Genomic DNA, 19,410 nt, shown 5'->3' with positions numbered 1-19,410 from the left:
AGCATTAAGTTACTTTGTATTTAAATTATATCAATCATTTCATCTGAAATCGGAAGTATTGTAACTGCAAATCGATTTTCTTCTTTTTTTTTACAATATGATACAGACCAACGATCACGTTCCTCTAATACTTTCCATTAGAGTTATTTATTGGTGCAGATAGATAATATGTTGGTTACATCATGTGTTTCTCAATATCAACATTTATATTGGTTGATGATTCATGGACAAAAGAATAAATAAATTGAAACTTGAAATAAATAAATAAGAAACAATGAAAAACCATTAACAACAGCATAGCTGTGATGCTGGAGCATAACAATGGTGGCGGAGAAAAGAACAGTTTTACATATTATTGAGAAACTGGTTGGTACATTGGCTAAGAAAGAAGTGTATCATGAGGAACATGCTAGAGGGTATGGTAGCAGTAAAGCAGAGGGAAGGAAATTAACAATTGATGGACGATATTAAAACAAAAATCATACGTGAAGGCAATGAGGTTAGTGAAAAACAGTGGAGCATGGAAGGTTTTCAGTTGCAGCAAGTGACCTGCCAATATTGGAAGAATACCTATTATGATTTATTCAAGAAAAGAGAGACCGAAATAAAGTAGGAGCAATTTCACACTTGGATATTCAACGTCACATAATCAATCGAAACCATCACAAATAATTATGCTTTAATTTTTTCACTATATTCCATAATTTGTTCACTTATTTAAGAAGAGGGACCCAAATCAAAGTAGGGGCCAACTTCATATTTGCATTCTCAATGTCACAGAATCAATCTAAATCACTTTAAACAAGTAGGTAATAAATTGCTACAATTTTTGTTCACTATGTCCCATAATTTTCCAGCCTTATATTGGAACATAGCGAACAATTTGGGACAATGACAGAATTTTGATTAATTTCTGCAACAATGAGTATACAAGTGTGAAATTGGCTCCCGCCTCTCTCCATTAATAAGCGTGAACTAATTATAGAACATGGTAAACAAATTGGAGCAAACTATGACCTAATTATTGATAGTAGTTTAGATTGATTGTGATTTTGAATACGCAAGTGTGAAGTTGGCCCTTAGCTTGTGTGGGACGCGCCCACAATTAATAAGCATGAACAAATTATGGAATATAGAAACAAGTTGTAAAAAATTACGACGTAATTATCAAGAGTAGATATGTATATCTTTTAAAATTTTGACTAGGAGAGGGGTCAACTTCAGATAGCTCAGAGTAGGATACAAAGGCGGAAATTTGTTCCCTTGGCTATGAACCTTCCAGTTTCACAAAGTATACAAATTATCAATTAAAAACGTCAAGTGGGGTGAATAGGAACGGTTTTTCAACTTCCAACCAAATTATTTTAAAACTGCTTGTTCAATAAAAATAAAGTTTTGGTCTCAAATGACAGTCTTTATGGGGGCAATAGAACTGTGACAAGTATTAAATCCCCTTTCCTTTTATTACATGTTTTATTTTAAAAAATATTGGTTGTTCCTATTCACCTGCCAAGTGGGGTGAATAGGAACAAGCATTTATTTTTTGCTTACTTTCCTATTGTACTGCCCGAAATATCAATAGGAACAAAAATAATAGTTTTTAAAAATATTTATTGAAAAAAGAATGATTCAAAGACATTTATATCACCAACATAAACATAATGAGAACTTGACAATACCGTACTGTAGTTATAGTTCAGATACCAACATTGCAATTGACGGGAAATATCATCATTCCTCTACAGTAAGGCTTGGGCAGCGGGAGTTTCCCTTTTACCTGCCCAAAATGAAAATCGGATACATCTGGAACGTCGGGAAAACCATACACGAATCCACTGTGTTCCCTAGTAGATCTGCCGCGCAAGAACGTTGCTGTAAGACTTCCATTTCTTTTGGAAAAAACTTTACCGATGAACAACTTTTCAACATTAGCCCTCATAGCTTTTGATGTTTCAGCTACAGGAAAAGACACTAACAGCCACTCGTCCTCTGAAATGTCGTCATAGTTAACATCTGTTACTACCGGTACAAACGTTTCCTGCTTCCCCTTGTCCTCCTCTTCATAGTCACTTTCGATTGCTTCTTCTTCTAGCTCAATATCGTCTTCTGAAGAATCTAGGTCATCTGGGTCTTCCTCATGAAGGGCAACACTTTTTCCGGCTTCAACAGGCAATTTCTTCTTTGGAACTCTTTGTGGAATGCAACTCCCATATCGCATTTCTTTGAACATTTCCAACAGTGATCCGTCCAACGCTGCAATATTTCCTGAAGCTTCAGGATCTGCATCGGGAAGCTGCTTGAGAATCTGATCTCTGTCTATAGGAAATATTCCACATTTGCGAAAGCCAGACTTTATACTTGCAGTAGAATGTTCTTCAATGGCTGTCAGAAGCTCTGCAAAAAGCTTTGGGAATATATCTTTCCGAAGAGCTGATTCTCGGATACCAGGGCCTCTTTTCCACTTGGAAATGAGTTCCCGCCATTTCCTCTTGAGAGGGGCAAAAAATGCAACATCAAGGGGTTGAGTTAAGTGTGTTGAATTGGAGGGAAGGAATATAAATTTTATGTTATTTTCAGAGCAAAGGCGAATTGATTCCACTGACAGATGTGACGAGAGATTGTCTCCGATGAGTGCTTTAGGACCATTTAACTTTCTGAAGTATGGGAGGGCGACAGTTTGTATCCAATCGTCAAAAGTGCGACTGTCAAACCAACCCGATCTGGTACAGTTATATCTTACTTCCGGACGTCCTCCGAGCTTCCATGTGTTGTACATGTTTACCGCTTTGTAGACAACGTATGGAGGCAGCAAAACTCCGCTTGCTGATGCTGCAAACATAACGGACGTACCTGACTTACTATGATTCATCACCCTCTCCGGATACTTACATCCACGTTTAACAACAACTTTTGATCTTCCAGGATCATCTGTAAGATTACTTTCATCATAGTTTACAATATTTTCAGCAGGAATCCTGTTAAGCTCCTTCTCCAAATTGTCAAAATATGCATTTATGACTTCAGGAGACACTGAAGCCCTAGCTTTCTTGATGTTTTGGCTTAGCCGAACTGCCAATTTTGCCGAATGACGTAGAAGAAAACCACGAGCAAATTCCTTCCCTGGAAAATTATTTTTGAACTTTGGAACTGTTTTCCCACATTTGTCCAGATATCCTTTGATCATAAGCCTTATGTCATATACTTCTAGGGGATAACCCCACTCTGCACACTTTACAATTCTGTCAACAATCATTTCTTCTTCATTTTTTGTTAGCACTGTTTGACCTCCTTGAGACTTCACGTTAGAATGTTTTACATGTCTGTGTAAAACTGTTGTGGGTATGTCGTATTTGTCACTTACACTTCTGTACGTTAATCTGTTAACGATAATGTCCCTTTTAGCCTTTTCCAACAGATCCTTTGGATATTTGCGATATTTTTTGGCACGGGGATCTGGTTTATAAACTCGAGGCATTCTGTTCCTATTCATCTACCACTCTCAAAAATGCTGTTGTTATTTATAGAAGTGTGTTAAAATCAAATTATCTGATTTCGAAACTAGTTTTGCACGTTAAACCTCGAAGTGCGCTCATAAACAAATGATTTGAAGTAGCATACAACAAATTGCTTAGAGCGCCACCTCTGGAGTGAACAAAGTTAAGCTAAGTTCACAATTGTCAACAACAATGCGGCTAAAAATAGTTGCGGAGAAAAAAATATCAAAGCAAGCCGCAAAACCTATTATTTTACGTACAGCAAGGTTAGGCTATGAAGAGTGTCTCAGACAATTAAAATAGAGTTTATCTTGCATAAATGAAACGTAAGACTGAACAAATTAAAACATGAAAGTTTTGTTCCTATTCACCACACAGTTCCTATTCACCCCACTTGGTACCTCACTATAACGTGAAGAATTTGTATCTAAACTTTTCCTACAATTGTTTTAATATAAAACAGAAACTGAATGCATCTTTCTATCTAAGCTTTCTATTGTTTCTCTTCTACATGAGATTTTTAATTATCTACCTTTTTTCTCAAATGCATCTAGTTGGAAACACTGCATGCAACATTTCTTACACTGTTGTTTCATCCAGAATAAAGTGGAAGTAGGATCGGGAAAAATATCATGTACAAAGTGATAAGTTGAGTACACAATATCCACTAGATTTCCACCGAAAAAATGATTTACGACCACTAGATTTCCTCACTGGGCACCAGAATGAAAATTTACCCAGTAAGGAAGTATCCAAAACCATCAGCTTTTGTGGGAAAACCACTAAATTGGCAACGCTTTTAGTAAGTCGGTAATTAAATACGTATGAATTATGTGTAAATATTTGTGGTTGATCATCTTGGAAAATTATTCATACAGTGACATACGCAAAGAGGGATTCAAGTTTTAAACCCTCCGTGAACAAGATATTATGAAGAAATTGATATAAAACATATTAGGATAGGCTATGCATACAAAAATCGTCAAAAAATATTAACTTGAGAACTTGAACCCACCATTTAGGAAGTTCTACGTATGATACTGGATTCATGTTTAAGGATTGAGGGGGAAATGTCCAATGAGAAAGACGTTATAAAATGAAAAGAAATGAATTTTATTCAACGATTATGCTCAGTTCGTGGGAAATGAGAATGTGAAAGGAAATGGAAAAATTCCAAGAAAACCCACATACACGATATTATTTACCACAAACTCGAGTAATCAGGGATAAAATTATGGAAAACTTGAGTGCTGTATTACTGATTCATTGTGCCTCCAGAAAGAAGTTACCGAACATCAGAGATGTGTCATTACGACTTGAATAGTGTGGCAGGCAACGAAGACACTGTTGCAACAATTAAAGCAGCAAATTAGTTAAATATAGCAGAGGACAAGGGCCCCCATGTTGTGGTTTCCAAGGAGGGCAAGAAAAAGCGACATTTCAAATATAGTTTCAAATTTTGCTGTAACTATTCTAACTATTGGGTTTTCGATATTCCGGAGAACAATTTCCTTTAGGGGGGCGAGCACTTCACCTTGCCCCCTGATGGGCGCCCTCGGCAGAGGAATACAATTGACAATAACAAATTTAGCATAAATTAAGTTGAAATATTGTGAAACACCCTATACAATCTCTAAGCAAAAAAAAAAAAATGACTTTCTTTAAGAAAAAAAAAAAAACAACCGCTAACTCAAAAATGCGTGTTTGCAAACTGTATAGTAAATTATTTACAATGCAACTTTCCACAATGTTTAATTGACGAATAGTCGCCTACAGTATTTACAATGTGTTTAGCGAAATATGAAGTTACATATTAAACAAAGTTGTGCTTAATACACAACTATTTTCCTGCTTTTGATAGTAAACAAAACACTCCCAGTCCCATACAAACTTGAAGCTCGGAAACTTCCATAAACAAACACTGAAGATAGAAACAATTTGAGAGGGGGGAGCTAGATAAGGCATTGCCCACTACAAGAACCCAAAAGCAAACTTGGTATTTATACAAAATTCCCCTGTTTCTGTATCTCACGGAGGACCGTTAATGCTTTTAGCCTTCTCTTTGTCTGCAGGATAAAATGGTGTAGCTGTTCCACTGTTAACTGCTTAGTTTGTTCGTAGCTCCTTAGGTTTATTCTGCAATAACTGTGGATGGCAGCATTATCTACTTTGCGTTTGACTACGAAGAGGAGATTTCACAGGAGATGAAATTACAAAAGAAACATGGAGTAAAGTTTAATTATACGTTATTTCGCTTAACATGAATCGCTAAGAAAAAAGAAAATTGGCCTTGTTAAATTGCTTGTTTTCACTAAATTAAACGGATAATGCAAATCCTCAATTTGTAGTTTTATTTAAGACACTAAATTTATAGATTGTTTGATTGTATAATTTAACCTGTGTTAATTTTTTTAAATATGTACGGAGAAATCTTTAACCCTAGAACAGGGGTTTTCAAACTTTTTGCAGTTGAGGTTTTCCTCAACCACCAAAGTCTAAGCGCGCCTCGCCTGTCAAAAGTGGCATGTGTCCTTAAAAGAAAGATTATCACTATGATAAACTATGTTTCATTTATTAATCACTAAAGGTGATCTACATTGTATACAATGACAACATCTTTTAATGTTATTAGCCGGTGTTAATAATTATAAATTGTGGTAAGTCAGATATTTATGTTAGAATTGAAAAATACAAGCAGACAGGAAATTTACATAACGAAAACCGACACATTTAAATGTTGAGCAATGTCAATGGGATGTATAAGCTTGTTTTGAGTCACAGAATTTATTAAATCTCGGCAGATATTTTGAAATGACAAGACGTATCTTTTCTGGAGATTTAGTTTTGACCTATATTTCGATTTGATCACCGTCATGGCCCCAAAATCCGATTTCGCAGAGATAGGAAGTTGCAAAAGGAAGGAGCACTTGCAAGGCCTCCTTATAATTCCGGATACTCATTCCTCACTGAGCTCCAAAATCCAGGCAACGATGTAGAGAGAAACTTGGTCTTCAATGTGCTGTCTGAAGAAAGATCAATGAGCTGTTTCTCTTCTCGGGTGGTGAAATTTGGTGGATTCTCTGCGTTGAGTGGGTTCACAACCCAGTCGTGCTGTGTGTCCTCTGGAAAGTACTTCTTAAATTGGACATAAAGTTGTGTTAAGAAGACATATTATTCTACAGAGCTAAATACAAGATCGTTAGTGGTAATCTAACAAGCATTATACACATTTAAGCCAAAGGTGAAATGGTCATCTCTGATCGTATGTGAAACATAGGTGATACAAAGGCTTAGTCCACTATGTATTACTAAAGAAGGGTGCAGACTCAAGTATGCGTGTTGCATTATAAATACAATATGCTTCTTTGTAGGATATTTTTTTAACACTCCTCGCGCCTCCCCTTACAACCTTTGGAGCCTCCCCAGAGTGGCGCACCGCACAGTTTAAAAACCTCTGCCCTAGAACTACCAACTGGAGGTACTTAGTGTTCATTACATTATGTTGTTTGTAATTACTCCTCTAATCCTTTAGTCTAAAATGTAAAAAAGTTTGTTATTGCTCGACGCGTTTAATTAAAGCATATACCTTACGGTACTACAAACTGAACCTTAATGTCTTTCATAAATTTGCTATTATAAGTTGGTGGGCACAAAGTACCCCTCCTTCTTTGTTAGGATATATGACTGACATTTAGAAGTGTCACTCCTAGGTGGCAATGTAATAGATTATTTCGTGTACTGTTCGCTTCAGTCACCAGTGGCGTAACTAAAGGTTTGGGGGCCTCTCCGCAGACAGTGTGGAGTGGGGCCCCTTCTATACAGCCCACATCACGATTTGGGGCGCCATGATGACTTGAGGCCCCCGCAATGCGGTGTCTGCGGGACCCTTATTTACGCCCCTGTCACTTTAGATTTTTGTGAGAGTTTCCAATTTGTTTCTTTTGCGAGTTAATCTTAACAGGTGGTTGCAGAGTGACCCCCTTTGGTAGTCCGTGTTACAAAAAATACCTAGGTAGTGCGAGGGCTAAACTACTAAATGTGTTAGGAAAGGTACTGTTTCTGGGAGCTTTCAGCATGCGTTCTTTGATTGTTTCTTCCAGTTATTGTTTCAACTGATTTATGTATGCCATAAAAGAATAATTTTTATAATCAAATTAGTATCAAAAAGAAACACTAGAGCAAAAGTAGGGAAGACACTGAAGTGGGAAAATGCAATAAACAGGCCTTAGCAGTGTATGTGTAATCATAAATCCACTAGCAGTAAGCCTACAGAACAATCGATTCCGCTATCGATGTCCTTATTTGTCTGTTACTACTGAATTTGATCAAAAACACTTTAACTGTTAGGTCCTTCCTCTTTCCGTGCAGTTTGCTGAGAACGGAGCAGCAACCTGTGACGTCATAGAGCACTCAGTTGGAAATCAATCCCTTGCAGTTAAACATCTCGTTTCTTGAATTACAACAAAGATGTAATTCATTAAGAAAATCGAACTGGTATAGTAGGCTATATGATTTGAACCAAAGAAACATGGATATATCTGTATACGAGAATGCATCAAAAAGTAATGCCTCGTCATAAAAATATATTAATGAATATATAACGAAAGGTATTATAAATCATAACCTGAACTGTTCTCTACAGAGACCGTTTAAAATAGTCTCAAACCCAGGTATCAAAGTTTTTTTTGGAAAAATTCAGGGGTTTGCTTCTTGGTCCATGATTTTAAAGCTGTTTAGCACAAACTTTGAGATACCCCAAGGCAGCAATTATTCCTTGGCCAGGACCATACGATATATTCAATGCATGAGCAACACGCTGAATTGCAATGCGTCTGTCTCCTCGAATTAATTCACCAACAAGTTCTCGATTTCCATCTGTGAATTATATTGTCGGCCAGCCGTTTCTCGGTTTATTTTCAATTTCTATTTCTCCATATCGAAACTTCTTCACTCAACGCAGCGCATTACAGTGTCCCCATAAACATTTTTCAAGTGACTATGGATTTCCTTAGACGGACAACATTCTTTTGCCAGAAATTCAATGACGACTCTTTCTTTTAGCTTCAGATTCATGGTTCTAATCAGTCAATCTGAGGTTACCCCTATAATATCATGCATAAATAGTTCAGTAGTTAGATAGAAACAAAAATTATAGTGAGGCAGACATTACTTATTGATCAACCTTCATATAAATGTTATACTATTCTATTATCATCAAATTATGATCATTGCCAATAGAAGACGATTCTGTATATTGTGTTCACTATTCCAATAGCAGATCATAAATTTTCTCAGAAACAACACGAAAATGTAAGATACAGTCAAGTAATCTACACAGGCATATTCTCCTTTTAAATTCGAAATCCATGAAATTCACAAGTAAAAGCTAATCAAATTCACATAAAATCATGATAGAGTGGCGTTGTTATTACCTTTTGTCTTGCCGTGACAAGCATAGAAGGGAGAAAATCATGTTTATTAAGTCTTGAAACTCTCGAGAGAAAAGGGTAAACGAAAAAACTAGAAGAATATAATATGTATGTCGAGTTAATTTAATAAACTGTTATTCTATGAGGAAAATGTTTAAGTCATTTCTCTAATCTAATTCTAAAGCACACGCTAGAATAGTTTTGTGGCTAATTGCTCATGCGGTATTGTGCAATATGTTCTTTATCTTCTGCGCCGAGAATTTTCCATTATTTCCGATCCGTGATTTCAAGTTTTTGTCACAGTTTATTGTGTGTTAGTGACGCAAGCCTGGGTGCTAAAATGAATCTACTTAGATGCTACTTTTGGGGTTTATTATAATTTGTGATTTAACATGCGATGCAATTCACTGTAGCTTACTCACCTCCGTTACTTTGAAATTTCGGTGCACAGAGAAAGACCAAATTCTGTCTTCGAGATCTGAAGATGCTGTGTCATAATGGATGATTCAACGTAACGGTGTTGAGTCTCTCGCTAGACGCTGTTAAACCTCACAGTACTCTGATTTTCATCTGAGGATCAGATATGAATAATATCTGTGCGTTTCTTGCATTAATCATCGTCCCTGTTTGCAATGTTATAAGTCTTATCTTACCTCGCTTCGCCTTACAATACAAACACATGGCACATTAGACTCAATGAGTATTGGCCTTAAATTACTATATGTACATCAGTAGCGGTTCGTGGTCTGTAGAAGCACCGGTTGCAATCTTGCAATACGCGCAAGTGTTCCCCTCCCCCAGTATTCTTGAGTCTTATCCAAAAAATATTCAGAAAATATGAATAGGAAAGTCTTTTAAGCTTTCAAACAACAACTATCAATGTAAGTTTATACAGTATTTATATACAAAACTTCTACGAAAATGAAAAAAATAAAAGTTTAACATTCCAGGAATTTAGACTAAAGAAGACAGATGAGTATTGAAAGTGAACGATTTGAGATTAATTTTTATGCTCTCCGCCGGAAGTCGAACACCGAATCATGTGCGCGAACGACACAGAGCTAGGAATTAGACCAGTGGTAAGACATTTTCTTCTTCGAGACTCGATCGCCCCCCCCCCCACTTTCTCCAGAATAGGATATTTTTATTTTAAAAATAAAATCTATCTCAAGAATTTTTACTTTTGTATTATAAATGTAAATAAAATCTATTGACTTCCCTTCCCCAAAATAACGACCGCCCTTCCCCAAACATTCAGCCCGGATCCGCCCCTGCTACCACCAGACTAGTATTTGTAATTTTGCGAGTTTCTGTTTGGTGAATAACTTCTTTCTTTCAAGCGTCTATATCTCACTCAACCTATCAATTGAGTCAAGCGCTGCCAAGCGGAGGAATTCGTAACTACTACAGAAGCTGACTGTTGTATACCAGTTGAAAACGAAGTAGCAACTGGAAGAGAGGTATACGGGAGTATAGCAGCGACGCAAGAATAAATCCACTTCCTCATGTTAAGAGATAGGAGCTCGCTGCCATATGCTCAATGTTACTGCTTCCAGTTGCAACGCTCTCTGCCACTGGATTTGTAAATTACTTGCTTTCTTTCAGTTTTTTAAATTTATTTTTCAGAAATTCATCAATACTGTTTTGCGCTCAAGAGCAAAGGTTTATTTTTTACTGATACACTACTTTAATACTTTTAAATATCTGTAGTATTAAAAAACATATCCGGTTGCACAACCATGCAACAAATAGTACCAGCCGCCACTGATGTATATTGAAGGCAATCAGTTACCCAGTGTATCATCTGTAGATAGCTATGGCTCAGTCGTAGAGCGTTCACCTCTGGTGCATCGGGTCCTTGGTTCGATCCCAGCTCGCGTCAAGTGAGCTTTGTGGTGGACAAACACCGTATGCGTGGGTCTCCCCTTTCCTCCTACTTTCTTCATTTCACCATTTTCATTCATTTCTCTTCATCACCGTCTCCTTTAGCCAAGCCGGCATAATAGTGGGAGGCTTAAAGATTTCATTTCATTTCATTTTCCAGCTCGTTTCCTGGAAACACCTCCTTGTAGAGTTGTCGCAAAAACAATACAGTAGACTCCCGAGTATCTGGCCTAATGTGGTGAAAGGGCAGGCCGGATAACAAAGAAGTCGGACAAGCCGGTGTTCTATGAACTCGTTAAGCATACCCCAAGAACAATTTACGAATACAATATTGTACGTACTGTACAGTTATAATCAGGAACAGCGACAATCGTACTGTATTGACGTCTGTTACACACTGAGGAAACAATAAACAAGGCACGGAGCAGAACGCTGCTCTTTTCCTGTCACAACTTGTATTTTGCACACGACACGTAGGAGGATCGTAGCAGACGCTAGCTTCCAATGCTTTGGCAATGATGCCAATGCAACGCCTTGCCTTCCTTATTTAATTACAATAAAATAAAACTAGGTCGGATAGAGTGGAGGCCAGATAGTCGCGAGCTAGATACTCGAGAGTCTACTGTATTACCTATTATTGTCTGGCTTGTCATGTTTAAGGTTGATTCGTAAAACAGATTGACATTTCTTTCTTGCGTTAATCATTTAGCACACCGTGCTCATATAAGACCACTCCTCTTCATGATTGAATGAGTATGATTTAACGGGGACATCAGCAGCAAGCAGGCGTACACCCATGAGTTTTCGTTGAGAGGGACCAATTCCAAGGTTCGGGATGGTGGGTTCCAATACTACAAGCCACTATATCTGTGTAGTATTAAACCTGTGTTTTTCTACACCCGAAAAAACTATACGTAATCGAAAAGTACTATCATCTACATTTTCAAAAAAAGAAAAGAATATAGAACTGGATTATTTATATAAGAAAAATGTAAGACTACAGATGAAATGTAAGCTCAAATCTTTCTCCTACATCAATCATTTCTCCGCTAAACAAGTACAGCTTTATTAAGAATGTGTACAAATTTGTGTCGAATTATCAAGTTTTTGGAGGAGGTTTGAATCCGGTGGATCCCCCACGAAAGTACGCCACTGGCAGCAAGGCTATTTGTTCCCATCACTAGGGCCGCAACTAGGGAAATACAAATAAGACACATGCCTCGGGCGCGTCGTTGGAAGGACCCTTAAAAACAATATACAGTGAAACCTCTCTAAAGCGGACAGCCGTGGGGAGTCAAAAATTGTCCGCTATATAGAGATGTCCGCCTTAGAGAGGTTTCAATATCTTTTCACGTAAATTAGTACAAAGTACTATGCAATTAGAAAAAAATACTTTTGCATGAATCATGTATTTATGAATATTACCAAACGTTACTGTACCTGCATTATATTGCGCCATCCAATACTCTATGTTCGAAGCAGAACATGGAAATAGGATGTTATAGTTCTCTGTATTTTCTCTTATCGCTACTTACTACGTTTTCGGTATGTTGCCTTAATTGGTGAGTCACTTGCAGTCCAGAAATGACCTTTTTTTTTTTTTTGAGACAATATGCCTACCGCGGTCAAAAAATACCAAACATCTCTTCTGCTTGGTTAGCAGATTCCAGCGAGACAGTAAAATGACTTGTCATTCCAAACGGTGGCAACTGTCAATCACTTTTATGTCTAAAACAGGTTGGGTGAAAGTGAAATGCAAGCAAAGGACATGAGAGTGTTGTTAAATGGAGACCTTTCCTCTGGGTTGCTGAGCAGACAGTTGAGGAGGTAAAATGTTGTCACACTCTCATGTCCATCATTGCTGATACACGTATGGATTACAAAAAATGTATTTATACTATAATTTTCAACTTGTTTGCAGAGAAAGTGTCCGTAATATGAAGGTAAATAATACTTATAAAAGACAGTAAAGACTGTCCGTGTCCGTACTAGAAAGTGTCCGCTTTAGAGAGGTTTGCCAATATGCTTTTTCCAATAACAGTGTTTGGGGATTACAAAATTTGTCCGTTATAGGAGGTGTCCGTTAGTAGAAGTTTCACTGTATATAAAACTTTTGTTTCCCCCGGTGATATAAACCGTAGTAGAGGCCTTCCCTTCACGATAAGCTCAATGATGAAATATTCTGTACCTTAAAATTTCAAAATTATTAAACTTTTTTAAAAAAATGTCAAACACAAGTTATACAGAAAATATTAAAAATTTGCATAAATAAAAATGGAAGTGACTATGTATGTGACTTAATAACTCTTGAACCACCCCACCGATCTTGATCGAGTTTTCAACATAGATGAGGTTCGTGCTTGGAATGGTTTGTATCATTTCACTTCGAAGGTGCCACTTGTCCATTTCCATTATATATAAATGATAGAAAAATGACCTATATTAGTATCTAATCCATAGTTATTGGGGTCGCTGAGATGAACAGTGACATTTCCGATGCCGTTTAAATCAGGAGCGTCATTTTAGATTTTGCTTGGGGGGCAAGACCCCTTGATATATGTAAAATTTCACGTTTTTCACTGATTTACTACTATTCTATTGATAAAATCTATATACATCTGAAACTCAGGGGGGCAAATGACCCTGCCCCCCCTAAATGACGCCTTTGGTTTAAATCCAAATTCAGCCCCGTAACTTGGGGGACGGGAAGCGGGAGATATATAAAAATGATCGAAAATGACAAATATTATTGCCGAGTCCATAGTTTTCGTGGTCCCTAAGATGAACAGTGACATTTCCGATGCCGTTTAAATCCGAATTCAGCTCCGCAATTTGGAGTAGGGGGAGATATATAAAAATAATCGAAAATGATACCGATATCAGAGAGCGCTTCAGTAATAGTAAGAAGTGACTGACTAACAAGATGTTACTATTTTTAATCATTTTAACCGACCGAAGCAAGTAATTGATGCTAGTTAACTATAAAATTAAACAAGCACTAGAAAGCCTACAAGGACGTGTAACAAACTATTAACTATATATAAAAAAGCATGTTTTCTGAAGTCTATATACGTTTTAATGTAAAAACGTAGATCATCAGAACATATGTATAAGAGAGATATTTTCAGTTCGCCACGATTGTATAAATAATAGTCTTCGGATTAACTAAATACATACAGAAATTGTGATAACTTGTTGAATTTAACATTCATTATTATTTTCTTTCTTAAATAATATTAAATAAAAGTTTACAGAGTCACAATTTTTTCAACATTCAAGTCGCAATAGGTCTTAAAACTAAAGACCCATCTGTTGTGAAGTATTCACACTACCAGTATGATACTATTCTAAAGCAATTATAAGTACTTTTAGTAACTTGCTTGTCGAGCTGCGTATATATTGTTGGAGATGGGTCTTTTACCAGCATGTAAAGTGAGCTCTAATGCTACGTTTTCATCCTTTATTCGCTGACAAAGAAAAGAGAATTCGATTTCCCGCTGTTATGCAAAGAAAGAAAGAAAGAAAGAAAAAATAGGAAAGAAATGAAGACTGCAGAAGTTGCACTATCTGGGAGGATTCAATATGCCTCTAGTTCAGACTCTGCGCTGGATGAGGTGGTAGCGATGTAGATGGCGACACATGTCCCAATTCTCAGCCAAAGAACCCACAAGGTGATGTAATTGAGATCACCGTCTGTGTGGGATCTCCCAAACCGTGTTACGAACCTTCCAACCTTGTCTGACTCTACTTCCCAAGTGTTGCCAGCTAGAATTTCTGATAAAGATCTTAGAATTTCGCAGTTTATTTCAATACTTAATAATGGAAACTTTTTTAAATATTCTATTATTCGATATCAAAAAATGTTGAAATGCAGAAAATAACATATTACTATGATTCTATCTCTAAAAGTTTGATGTATGCGACAAGCCAAAGAATTAATACTTAATAAAACTACCTTTGAATTACCACGATCATTAGAGATTAATTGAAGCATTATCACTAGGCCAACCCAAAAGCATAAAAAGCATAAAAAGCATAATAGCAATTTACAAATATGGTTGGAACCTTGAACATGGCTGCAGTTGTCTAAGGATCCAGAAGAAATTTTTTTTAAAAGCATAACAAAGCACCATTTTAGAAAATAAATCATAATTTAAAATATATAGCACAATTCTTGGAAAATTCTGTTTAACTGCGAGTTTAACATACTGTATTAATATACTGTATTTTAAAATCAATATTTACAATGCAAAATTTTTGAGAACACAACATTGCAACATTGAAAAGCTTACTTTTATTTCTGTAAACTTTTCGGTGTAATCATTTAAAGTGGAAAAAAGAAACAAGGAAAAGAAAAAAACTTTCCACCAACAATGAATAAATAATAGTTTTTTTTTAAGTGTAACTGTGCAGTTATGTAAGATGGTTCGAAATGTAAAAAAAGTGCACAAGAACTCCACACTATATTATTATGTATATCTCTTGAACTTGAGCACTTTTTGTACTTTTTGCTGGCATCTTTTACTTTCCCTTTCTGCACATATGCACCTCTAAGGTGCACACAAGTGATACAAAAACTGAAACGGTTAAAGCATATCTCTTTACAGTGCACTAACTAGAAAGTTCATTAAATATGAAAGAAACTGGTTGCATAAAATATTAATAAATAGATCAAGATATTCTACATTATACACGATTAATGTAAAACAATGATTGAAGTTAACAATAAAGCATAATAAGGCATAATTTGAAAAAAATAAATAAAGCATAATGAAGGTTGCTCTAATTATCACGAATAACGCAATATGGGACATTTCAGTGAAACCAGTGGCGGATCTAGAAGGTAAAAACGGGGAGGGGGAGCCACAACCTAGACTATGATAGGTATTTCATGAGTTCAAAGTTTCAAAAATATATACATCGAAGCTTCAATTATTTTTGTCACTCAAAAAACTGGGGACCTAGGACCCCAGCCTCGACCTAGATCAGCCACTGAGTAAAACCAAGAAAATCGAAGAGACTGTAGTATACTTTCATATAAAGGGTGTCCCAACAAGAATGCCGAATTTAATATTCCCCCCCTTCCCCACAAGAAAAGAAGACGCTATATTTTTTTAGAAAATGGAAACTATTTTTTACAAGTTTACAACGGGCAAGTGTTCCGATTCATCGAGTTTGATTTGACTTGGCAACACTGGAATTTTATCACTGTCTGTTCATTTCGCAGCTTTGTTGTACTGTAGTCAACATCAGTGATGAGAAATTTAGCCTATTTTTGGCTAAATGTAGCCTATTTGGAGAGGCATTTAGCCATACAAATCTACGAAATGCTTGTAGCCTTAAATATAGCTTATTTTATGAAACTCTTTTTTCCATTTTTCCCTTTTTTATTAACCATTAAATTAATCCTAAAAAAAAAACACTTTTCTTTGAAAATAAAGCGGTTTTTAAAAATTAGCCTATTTGTCATTTGTATATTACCATATTAATTAATTTCTCTAGACAAAAGAGTATCTTATTACGCAACAAATACTTGTTGTTCATTCTTCTTCTTCTCTCTCCCCACCCACAGATTTACAACTACTTAGCAATACTTATCGACCCAGAAAGAATTTTAATGTCGCTCCCGTAAAGGCCCCGTTTACTATTTCTTTTTTAATTATTTTAATTTTCGCATTTCATTGCAAAAATGAAAGCTTTCTAATACAAATTTAGTAAACTAGTTGGTTCTTCAAGCCACAGAGATTGTTTTTGTTTATTAAATTAACCAAATAGGATATCTAATTAGCTTGAAAACTCTCAATGTAATTCTGATGATTCATGTAGGTGTGAAGTAGAGATATAAGAAGAGTTTGTAAGGACTATGACCTGCTGAAAGAAGTACTACTGAAAATTGGGACAATGGCAGTCTACACAAACACAACTAATCCACAATCTAACGATGGTGCATCCAGTTCCAGCGCCTCGACTAGCTACGACGTCATCGATGATGACTTATTTCAATTCAACTCATAATATGGCTGTTGACTTTTACAAATCAGATGAATTGTTGATGGATTTTATTGTAATTTAAGATCATGTATGTTGCTTATTAGTCTTCAGCGAATAAAATTCAATATTTCAAATTTTACTATAACTCACTTATAATCCTACACACAACAAAGGGCTTTAAAATCAACAATGTGGGTTATAGTTTAGCAGTTCAAAATCTAGCCATTTTTGCGTGAAAAAAGTTTATTTCTGAAGGCCATTTAGCCTATTTTCTTCAGAGCTTGTTGGTAACACTGGTCAACGTGGAGCGCTACACAAAGGAAAAGCGAGTTTTGTTTGTGAAGACATTACAAGAATGAACAGATTGTTAGAAAGCTACGTACAATCTTTGGATTTGAAAATGTACTTAACGAAACAACAATTCTTTGATAAAGAATAATATAGATGTATATGGAGCTCCATCGGTAGACTACAATTGTATTAACGTAAGATGGACCAGGACTATTTGAGTCAAAATAAGAATATCATTCACTATGCATTTACTATGGACAGTACGCCATAAACTTCTGTTCAGTTTTCGGTTTGTTGTTCGTGTGAGAGATTGATGTTTTTTTATTATTCGTAATTTATTCAACAGTTGTCAGAAACTTGAAAATTTTCTTAGTAAGGTGGTTTGCAACACCTATTTTCTTGGACGAATATAATACATGGTTATTCAAAAAGAAAGAACAGATTTCAAACATTTATTTCTTCCAAACTACAAAAGATAGAAACATGATTTGAACGTTACTTGATTAAGAAGAGATATATATAGTAAAAACATATTCCCAATTTCGGCGAAAATTATCTTTTCATCCATTCCAAATAATTAATGTAAAAAATCCATAAAATGGGATTTTCCCCATAGGTTGGCAGCACTGGCAGCACACACTCATACACAGACAAATATTCTACACAGTTTCAAGTATGTACTAGGTTTGCTTCTTCTTCTACAGTTGACAAGTTACTTTGAACTACTATCTTTTAACAAAAACTAAACAATTGAATATGTTAGTTAGAACTAAACACTTGGTTCATAACTTTTCTAATATGATGATTTTTGTTGTTAGCTTACAAGTAAGTAAAAACTAAGTTGAATAAGGTACCCTTCTCTTAAACAGTTTTCTCATTTAGTTTGATTCAGTACGTTAGTACGAAACTTAGATTATTATCTATCTATCTATCTATCTATATCTATATCTATATCTATATCTATCTATCTATCTATCTATCTATATATATATATATATTACAACGAGATACTTTGTATCGTTTAATAATTACCTGTACCTTGGGCAGAAAGTGCTCATACACAAGCACTATACCTGATATAGTGTTAATTTAAAAATAACAAAAGAAGAATGTTTTTAATATATGTAAGAAATATACATTATTGTATAATTAGTTGCTATGTAGTTGTTTATAGTTACCTAACAAACATGTACGATTGGAAGACAGTCTATGTGCATATTCGTTCATAGAGAATCAACGAATAAAACTGTTTAATACGTATCACCGTTTTGTAATTTCAGTATAAAAGGTGAGAATACAAGTAAATGTACTCACAGAAAATATTTTGAGGTGTGAATAATTACTACCACGAAAACTTGACTTAAATTATCAGCCGAACCAGGTTAACGATTACCTTGAGTGAATCGTTGTAAAAATTTTGGTTTACCTCACCCGGGAACTTGTAAATTCAATTCCCGAAGTTAAGTAAGGGTGAATTTACTTCTGCAAAAAAGTTAATGACTACGAACTTGACAAGACTGAGAAGTGGTAGAATAATCTCAAGAAATATGAACGGGGAAACAATGGAGAAAGAAATCAGTGATAGTGATAACGGTGAACAAAGTGCAGCACCAGGAATGACACTAGAAGACCGAATCTTACTACTCTTACAACGGCAAGAACAAAGCCGAAAAGAAGATATGGAACGGCAAGAACAAAGCCGAAAAGAAGATATGGAACGGCAAGAACAAAGCCGAAAAGAAGATATGGAAGCCATAAAGCAGACGATGGAGCAGAAGTCAGATGAGACGAAACAATTTATTATTCAGGCGATGAATGACATCACCTCGCAGTTTGACGAAAAGTTAAAAAGAATATCTGAGGATTGTCAAGATAGTCACAGCCATCTAATCCAAGAAGTCAGTGGTGTAAAAAGGGATTTAGAAGTAATAGAATCTTCTGTACGTCAACAAAAGATCCAAGTCACGGATAACTCCAATCAGATACGTGCGAACACGCAGTTGATAGCTATCTTACAAGAGGAAATTAGGACACTACAGATCAAGGACAACACGTACCCCAACAACACGATTAATGATCGTGTGGAATTCCCTTGTTCGCCAGAGATGACCTCGCCTTCACCCGTATCTGATGAGGACATTATTTTGGAAGAAAATCTTCCGAGGAGTTCAGATGGGCGGAAAAGAGACGGTGTAACTACACATCACGCCATAGGTAGGAATTGTCACTCAAGAAGAACACGGAATCATAAAAGGAAGGTAAAGTTAAGCGTAAAGATGAGTGAAATACGTGCCATGAGTAAGTTCAGTGATAAGTGTAAT

At 36.0% G+C, this 19,410-nt stretch overlaps 1 protein-coding gene across 2 annotated transcripts in view; it reads right to left on the bottom strand.

The window, feature by feature from the left end:
• The window catches only part of LOC145666450 (lachesin-like), a 1,090,518-nt gene that overhangs the window by 60,651 nt on the left and 1,010,457 nt on the right, over window positions 1-19,410 (bottom strand). The window lies entirely within an intron of this gene.

Source organism: Thermobia domestica, chromosome 12 (assembly GCF_964235325.1).
Source record: "Thermobia domestica chromosome 12, izTheDome1.hap1.1, whole genome shotgun sequence".
NCBI lineage: Eukaryota > Metazoa > Arthropoda > Insecta > Zygentoma > Lepismatidae > Thermobia > Thermobia domestica.
The sequence above is the reverse complement of the archived record's forward strand: the minus strand, read 5'-3'. Positions and strand labels throughout refer to the sequence as shown.